Here is an 8,091-nt window from a genome sequence, read left to right as displayed (position 1 = left end):
ATTTTAAAAACACTCTGTGTATTGAATGCAGTTTAAATTGAATCCACAGTGATTAATATTGGAAGCAGTATGTAATACATACGTTAGAAAATATACAGAATATCCAAGATGGAATGAACATGATTGAATTATCGTGCTTAGTGAGTTTGGTCGAATTTGGGGTTCCACAGGGTACGGTACTTGGACCAATTTTGTTTCGCATAAGTAAATAAATGATTTCCTCAAATCTGGAAGTATCGGGTATTGTTTTCTTATTTGCTGATGATACATGTTACTATATTGTTCTAGTACTTGGAGTAAAATTGAATGAATAGCTCAAAGAGATTTAGAAAAAAGTAAATGTTAGTTTGTTGAAATTTCTTTAACAATAAATTTACAGAACTGACAATAATTGGACGTAGACATGAACTAAAATTAAGGCCAAAAAACAAAATACATACAATAGAGCAAAAATATTTTACATATACTGCTTCTAGATTGTATAAGTTGCTATCATAAAAATTTAGAGAACTAGATAATACTACTAAAAAATTGCCTTCAAATAGACACGTCACTATAGGAGTAAATGGACTAAAAAAATCGATGAATTGACGTCCGCTATTTTATTGTTGAAATGTGCAGGGGAGTGGAAAAGGTGTCTCATCTCGTAAGTACATTGTTTTTTTTTTAAACAATTTGGGTCGAAAATCAGTTTTTCTAATATATTAGAAAAATTATTGATTTTAGAGAAAAGAGTTCAACAGACAAAATATGCACAATAAAAAGACCTACAAGATGCCGCCTGATAGATTAAAATCGGATAATTTGTTTAAAAGTTATTACAAAAAAACATCAAAAAACGTGGAAAAACGGCATTTTTATAATTATCCATAACTTGGTTGTTAATTGTTGGAATTTTATAAATATGCCTAAAAGTTTTGAGTTTTATTGTTAGTCAAAACTGTGCGAAAGATGGACACTGTGGGCCCAATAGTTTTTGCAAAATTCTATTTATTTTTTATCCAGTCAAGAGCAAAAATGCATAACTTTAACCTTCCGTCTCACCAAAAGTTAACAAAAAAAGGGTTTAGAAAGTCGATTTTTATAGCTTAAAACTTAACAGATTTATATTTAAATGGAATTTAGATTTATTGCCCGGGGCCCTTTTGATTTTTACATAAAAAATAGTCTTTTTTTACCACTTTTTTTTAGATTATCTCCAAAACATTCACAACTTTATAAATAACGACTTGTAGTGTATCTCAATGTTCCATTTATAAGTATATTTTTCAAGGAATTCCCAAACATACACAAATAAGTTTGCGTCTGAGTTAGCTTCATTGATGATTTTTTAATATCGTATTGTCTTGGGAACGCATCAAAATACTGTTGTATGTAAATTAAACAAAGTTTTTATTCTTTTTTGTAATCCCTTTAGGAATTGTATCGTATGCTCTCATGTACTGGTCTAACTACAGTGAGTGTTTCTATTTATTTCCATGTCTTGTTTCAAATGAAAATATTAATATTGTTTTTCTTTATTTTTGGAAATAAATTCATTATTATTCTGCAAATTGTTTATTTGTGTTTGTTCTCGCATAAAGAAATTTACACAATTTTTAAACTTCTAGCTTTTATTCGTAAAATTACCCACTTTGACTACGCCAGTGATCCTGTACATGCCTTCAGAATTGTAAATCAAAAACTGAACGTTTCAAGGAAAAGTTCCGTCATAAATTAGGACCCGCAGAGGTCGATGATGACTACCGCTGGACAAGGCGGCACATTTAGCACAACCTATTCTTAGGTCCCTTATCTACAATGTTACATGTAAAAACTCGGCTGGGACATTATGTTTTGATAGGCGTGAAAGTCAGGCACTCCTATGAGGTTAGTTTTCATTGTTGGCGATTTTTCTACAAACCCCGGTATAATTAGGCTACTGTGCTGGTATTATCGCTGTTGATGGTGGTCTCCTTAGTAGATTTTAGTAGAATTGAATTTTCTGAATGTGTTTATAACTCTCTTAATTCTATGATAAGCCTTTCTAATACAAGAAGTATATAGGTCAGGAAAATAAGCTGGGAAATGATCATTTCGCGACTTTTTGTTTCGGCAAGCTGAATTTATCACTAAAGATGCTAAATATTATCTACAATAACATATTAGTTTCCACAGTCATAAAAATGGGGGGAAGATTGTTTACAGGGTGGTTAATTGTATAATTTTTACGTAAGTACACGTTTTTCGTTTATAACTTTTTTCCGTTCATTTCCATGAGAAAACAGTAAAGTACTTTTTTGTCGTCTTCAAAAGACCTACAAAACTAGCCCTCGAGCGTCAAAAAATATTGATTAGAACAAAAGTTATAAACAGAAGTTTATTTATGACTTTTCAATTAAACATTTATAAATTGCGTTATTATTACCAGAACTTTTTGGCATCGCATCCTCTCATTCCTTATCACTGTCTAATAACTCGCACGAAATCTGGAATCGGTAAGTTGAATAGTTTACAAGTTATGGCCTTATAAACAAATTAACTAATTATTAATCTGGACGATCCCAAGGATCTTCCACAATCGCACTGATTTTTTTCATGGAAGATTTCATGATAATACATTGAAATCTATAATTTTTTTTAACTGCAAATTTGCATTTGAAAATAATATATTTGACAGTCTGTAACTCCGTTGTTTTTCAATGTATCTTGACGATTTTTTTTTAACTTAGAGCTCTTTTCATAAGCTTTCCGAATATCTAATAATATATAATTATATCACGCTCGTGCGTCGTATATTTCATTTTGCAAGCAAGGTTAAAAAATAAAAAAAAAAATCCAGGTTGCATATGAATATGCATTGTGGAATATGTTATTGTACATAATATTTAGCATATCTAGTGATAAATTCAGCTTGCCGAAACAAAAAGTCGCGTCCAACTCTATATTTCCTGGCCTATGTAGCATAGTGCATAAAAATATTAAATCCACAGTTAATTCACTTTTTTAGTTTTCCATAGCGATTACTATTACTTTTATTATGCTTTCTGGCAACTTCATGTGTTTTTGATAAATGATACCAAAAAATGAAAATAACCATACGCTAAAACGGGCCTTTCATTCTACGGGGTGTTTTCTAAGTTGATGTCATAATACTCAAAAGAGTTTATATAAAAATATATACAGGGTGAGTCGGAAGAAATACACTAAACTCCAGAAATGGATTCTACACTACAAAATAATAAGAAAAACTCAAATGTTGTTATGTGATTTTCATTTGTTTTCAAGTTATAGCATAATTACAAATTTAAAAAATGTTAAATCAGAGTATGCCATGTTCCAAGTTCAAAATTTATGTTTGTCAGTGTTACAAAATGCCAATAACTTATTCAAATTGAGAGTATGCAAATACAGGATGTTCTGAAAGTCAGTAATCTCAATTGTTTGCAAGTTACAGCTTGTCAAAGTTATTTTTTCCATTTTTCTATTTAAATAACTTATTTAATTCAAGCTTGATTAGTCTCTCATTTGGCACACCCAGTAAGTAGACGAAGCTCTATTGGACCAGTCAGAGAAAAGTTTCACTAAGTATGCGCCACTAGAGAGCATTTTACCTAGAACTCAAAATTTGTTTTGTTCATAACTTTTTTCTCTTGCTAGACATCACAGAAATTTAAACATTATTGAAAAGAGAGACACTATCAGAAAAAATTATGGACTCTTTGTTCAAGCCGATAAATGTAACCGTTTACCAGGAAATCCCTATTGCTTGAAAACAAATGAAAACAACATTTGAGTTTTTTCTTAATATTTTGAAGTGCAGAATCTATTCCTGGAGTTTGGTACGATCCTCTCGACTCACCCTGTATAAAAAAATAATATAAATTAATAATAAGAAGAGCAATATAATTAATAAATAATAAAATATATTTTATAATAAATAATTTATATAATTTTATTTATGGTGAGGTTTTTAAAATACCATGGGCATTTTATTAAAAAAAAAACAGTGCGTTTCGCACTTTTTAAGATTTTACATTTATCCAGTACATTTGTAAATTATCCTGTGCCGCTAAACGAAAAAAAAATATTTTGATAATGTACAACTTCTGCAATTTTTCTGAATGTACTTTGTACGTTTTGACTGACAAACAGCTCAAACAAGCACACACAATCTGTTAATTCCTGCATATTTACGCGTTAATCTGTTGATTTTTCGGAAGTCAAATCCCGGCGTGAAATGACATTACCGACAGAGCCCATTCGGTTGTTTTGTTTACTTTGCTGGCGATGCCTTATCTTTTATTGACTTACTAGGAATTACGACACGACCCGTAAGAAATTTTACAACCCCCAAACCGGCCTCGGTGATAATCTCTTTACGATGGAACAGTTCGGAGTGGGCAGCACTTGTGCCTGGCACATTGTAGAAACTCCTAAGGACTGTCATTATAGGGGTCAGAGAACATCCCTTCGATGGGTGGTTGGGTTACTGACAGCTTTCAAGATATGTTTTTAGATAGGAAATGTGACAATAATGTAGGGGCACGTTTTTTCTTTATTTATATAAAATTATTAAACAAATTTTGAAAATATGTGTTTCATGAAAACATATAAATTCTATCTATTAGAAAAAGATCTTTTTTTTTCAATAAACTGTCACCTTTTCTTTTCAAGATATAGACTGTTAAAACTATTTTTTTAATGAATTTTGCCAGCACATTTTCTGCGTGAAATTTAAAAAATACATAAGAATATCGTACTGAGAATCCTAAAATTCTAACCTCAAAAATGTTGTAACCTTAAAAAATTCGTGGTTTATGCTTACAAGCACATAAGATATTGACAAAATTCATTAACAAAAATTAACTTCAAAAGTTTGTGCAACAAAAAACGATAGACCCCTGGTGCATTATTTTGAAGCACCCTGTATAAAATGTATTTCGATGTGTACCGCGTTGTTTCCAAGTTTGAGATTTTTGGGCAAATATCAAAATTGAGAAAAATGTTGCGGTAAGGTCTATTGAATGTCATGTTTATTTATTGCAATTTAGAACCATTAACCTATTTTCATCTTTCTCCATTATTGAAGAACTCAATTTTGAGGCGGACATAAAAAAATTAAGGTAAAAAGACTACTTACTGATAATCCTGTAGCCGGGGGGGTCACAAGGGAGTTACCCCAGTCTTTTTTGTGTATTTTGAGCTGCAGAACACGGATTTTTTGGGTAGAAGTTTGCCCGGATGTCGAAAAGTTTTTTATTAACAAAAAACTTGCAAAATACTGAGAACTTAGTTTTTGGCAAAATAAAAAGTATTGTTGTTGTTGTTTGACCCATTTTAAGAAGAAAATGTCTCTTGCAATTTTTTTGTTAAGAGCATAGTTTTCGAGATAAACGCCGTTAAAAACTCGAAAAATGCAATTTTTGCGATTTTCAATTGTTAATAACTTTTGATTGAATAGGTATTTTGTAATTCTGCTGGCGGCGTTTGAAAGTTCATGTTAAATACTACAAATTATGAGTAATTGCAGTGTGAAAATTTGTTTTTTCCACTGTTATTTGAAGCTGTAAACAAATAGCGATTGAGCGTTCAGAAGGGATGCGCCTCCATGTATGTAAGAGAGCGGTTGCCTTCTTACAGGCGTTTAATAAACGATCTTGACGCGTAATCTTCATTTCTAGACCAAAGAAACGATGAAAACTGAACGGAACATTAACAATTTAATGAAAATTTGCAATATCATTTATTTATCCCTCCAAAGCGTTTTCCAAACTTCGAATTAATATCTTTAAAACTGTTTGAAATAATTAATGAAAATAGTTAAAAAATTAAAATTTAAACACTATATCTCGGAAATGAAGCATATTTCGACCTACGTTTATATCAACTTCTTTTCACAAAATAATTTCGGCAACCCTAAAATATTTCGCACTTCTTTACAAACACTATGTATATCAATCACAGTAAACATTTTTAAAAGGATGCTGGGTAAAGCTTATATTAAAATTTTTTTCTTAATTCTTAACTATTTTGAAATTTTGTACTACAAAGTACAATATTGAACATTAAAGTTACGAGTTGATTTTAGAAACTGTTTAAAATTCTGATCTATAAAAATTAAAATTTTTTAATGTTAAATACAAACATACTGCTTATTGTGAAAAAAAAAGAGACAAAATAAATTGAAAATACTTGTTTCTATTAACAGGAAGTCACGTGTTCAACGTTCAGGACTATTTCCAAATAGGCTAAATTTATTAAACATTTAGCCAACTTCTGATTGATTATGTTTTTATTAAGAAAAAAGTTAATTGTTTAATATTTTTAAAGATAATATCTATATACATCCCCTTGGTGGTTGGGAATTTAGTGTTAAATGTATCATCTTATTACAGTTTTCAGCATTTCAAAAGAGATAAAAATAAGATTATTACTGACTTTCTATTAACAGAAAATAAAGTGTTTAGTGTTAAATGTATCAATATCTGACCATGTGATTAAGAATATAGTGTAAATTTATCTGTCTTTCATCATGGATATAAAAATTTCAAAACAGACAAAAATATGTTCATTAAAACCAACGCTAAACATGTTATGTTTCTATTAAAAAAGTTATGCGCTTTTAGTGTTCAATGTATTTACGTCTCATTGGGAAAGTGAGAATTGGGTGTTAAATTTATCTAGATATTTCTCATTATGAATTTTAGATATTCAGAATAAGCAATATTTATTGTAAAACCAACTCCTGTTTTTTTGTGTGTTTATCAACAAAAAGTTTCGTATTTTTAATGGTAAATATATCCATATCTCATTCTGTAATTGATAATTGTTAAATTTATCAACTTCTCATTAAAAGTTTCAGAATTCAAAATAGACAAAAATGAGTATATTAAAACTAATTTCTGATTGACTTCTGTCTTTATTAACAGAAAGTTAATTGATTAGGATATTTTTGATGTTAAAGGTGTTTCACTGTGTGATTGATAATTACTTATCTGTTTCTTTAAATCAACTGACATGTTCTACTACAGAAAATTATGTGTTTCTAGTGTTCACTGCACCTCAATTTTACTGGAAATATAAATCAAAATTATAAAACTTGTAATGGAAAGTTAAGTACTTAGTAGTTTTAGTATTAAATGTCAAAAATGTGATTAAGAAGTTAGTGTTAAGTTTATCAACGTATTGGATTTCAGATCTCTTGATTTGTTTCTATTAAGTTGAATGTTTTCTAGTGAGTGGGTACAATAAATTTTTAGTGTTATGTAATTGAGAATTTAACGTTAAATTCAGCAATATATTTCAATTTCACAGTTTCAAAATAGGTAAAGATATGTTCAATAAATTTGCTGTTAAAGGTTTTTACATTCATTGTGTGATTGAGAATTGAGTGATAAATATCTTCTTTTCATCATGGATTTATGTTATGTGATTGAGAATTTAGTGTTAAATTTATCTTCCTTTCATTATGTATTTATGTTATGTGATTGAGAATTTAACTTATCAATATTGTTCAATTTCACAATTTTAAGACATTTATTAAAGGTGTTAAATATTTCATTGTGTGATTGAGAATTTAGTGTTAAGTTTATCTTATTCTCATCATGGATTTATTTTGTGTGATTGAGAATTTAACGTTAAACTTACCAATATTTTTAATTTCACAATTTTAAGACGTTCATTAAAGGTGTTAAATATTTCATTGTGTGATTGAGAATTTAACGTTAAAATTTATCAATATTTTTCAATTTCACAATTTCAAGTACTTCTTGTAATAGACTTTAAAATTTCAAAAAAAGTAAAACTAATTTATGATAAAACTAGCTCTTGACCGACTTCTTCCAGTAGAGAGAAGAAAGTAAAGTTATTATTAATTTTAGTGTTAAAGCATCTCATAAACATGCTATTATGTGTTTGATTGTGATAATTTACCAACTTCTCTCTAGATAGTGTATCAAAACAAATTCCTGATTCAGTTCTGTTTCTATTAACAGAAATGTTTATTATTTTTAAAGTTAAATGTACTTTCTTCTCATTGTTTTACTGAGAATTTAGTGTTCTTCTCGTGATGAATTTTAGAATTTGAAAGCCCTTGAAATCGACTTCAGA

This window comes from Anoplophora glabripennis, unplaced genomic scaffold, assembly GCF_000390285.2.
Source record: "Anoplophora glabripennis isolate ALB-LARVAE unplaced genomic scaffold, Agla_2.0 scaffold14, whole genome shotgun sequence".
NCBI classification, from domain to species: Eukaryota; Metazoa; Arthropoda; class Insecta; order Coleoptera; family Cerambycidae; genus Anoplophora; species Anoplophora glabripennis.
Note: the sequence above shows the minus strand (reverse complement) of the source record.